Below are 1290 nucleotides of genomic sequence, written 5' to 3' on the forward strand. Positions count from 1 at the left end.
TCGTCTCCATCTTGTGGGGACACAGCTCAGCATGAGGCAGACTCCCACAGAGAAATAATTTCACATTTAAGGCAAACTGGATCACAGGTAGGAGACACAGAAAACCTGACAAATAATCAACAAACCTGCTCACATGACATCAATGCTGTGCTGAGAGAGATGAGCGCATCGTTGGCTGGACTGAAGGTTGATATGGAGTACGTAAAGAAAGATAATGAAGGTATGAAGGTCCAATAGATGCAAATCCTTAACAATCACTGCATATATTGCTACACAAATATGTTGTATTGTTAATGTAGAAAATACATTAATGTTCACTATTCACCACAACAGCTAAGGTGCTACAACTTCAGTTCCAGAAGGAGGAGATGGAGAAGCTGAAACAACAGCAACAAGGTATGAAAGAAAGAAAAAATATAGAAGTAAAACATTGAAAATTTAAGTTTTGAATGATTTAACGTTTTTATGTTGAATAAAGGTGACAGCTTAAAATATGTTTTAATAATGCAAACAGAGGGCAAAAAAACTGTAATATCTTGTGTTCATAATTTAATATTGTTATATTGTCATAACTCTATTAAATGCTATTGTAAAGTTTGTTCTCTTCAATTCTTCAGTCAAGGAAAGAGAGTTGGAGGTCCAGAAGAAAAAGCTGGACAAGCTAAAACAACAGCACCAAGGTATTTAGATAATGATAAACTGACTTAGACAATGGAATAATAAATATAATAAGGACATGATCTTGTTTTATCAACTTTGTGTCACCTACCAATTTCTCTCATATCAAGTCCAATCATATTCAACAACTAAAACCAATTAAGCATTTTATAGATTTCAGCTGATATAATTTAATAAAATCATGACAATGATGATTCAGTGATCATCACACTCTGGCTGTAGTTCATCTGATGGACACTTTTACATTAATCTCACTTACCGTATTTTCTGCACTATAAGGTGCACCTAAAAACCTTCAATTTCCTCAAAAGCTGACAGTACGTCTWATAATCCGATGCGCCTTATATATGKACCAATATTGAGCTACAACAGGTCTAGCAACTATAGTAAGCAGCCTCCGACTTCATTTTCGCCCGTAGAAGAAGAAGCGCGCGGCGCATGCTGGGATAGTTGTCAGAACGCTGGTTGGTAATCTATTAATAAAGTTTGACTGATCTATCTACATACCGATCGTCTAGAATCAGGTTGTCTGACATTTAGCATCACGTTCTTCACGAACATGCTGTGCGCGAATGGAGAAGGGTGACCATCGTCCGGCCACGCCCCGGCCCA

General features: G+C 37.3%; 1 long non-coding RNA gene across 1 annotated transcript; it reads left to right on the forward strand.

Annotated features, from left to right (window-relative positions):
• The first annotated feature begins 6 nt into the window (after nucleotides 1–6).
• LOC108166117 (uncharacterized) lies at nucleotides 7–680 on the forward strand. The gene is made up of 3 exons (XR_001776397.1): nucleotides 7–220; nucleotides 334–396; nucleotides 618–680. It is a non-coding gene; the product is annotated as an uncharacterized LOC108166117 (long non-coding RNA).
• Nucleotides 681–1290: the final 610 nt, after the last annotated feature.

The sequence above is a fragment of the Poecilia reticulata genome, unplaced genomic scaffold, assembly GCF_000633615.1.
Source record: "Poecilia reticulata strain Guanapo unplaced genomic scaffold, Guppy_female_1.0+MT scaffold_2566, whole genome shotgun sequence".
NCBI classification, from domain to species: domain Eukaryota; kingdom Metazoa; phylum Chordata; class Actinopteri; order Cyprinodontiformes; family Poeciliidae; genus Poecilia; species Poecilia reticulata.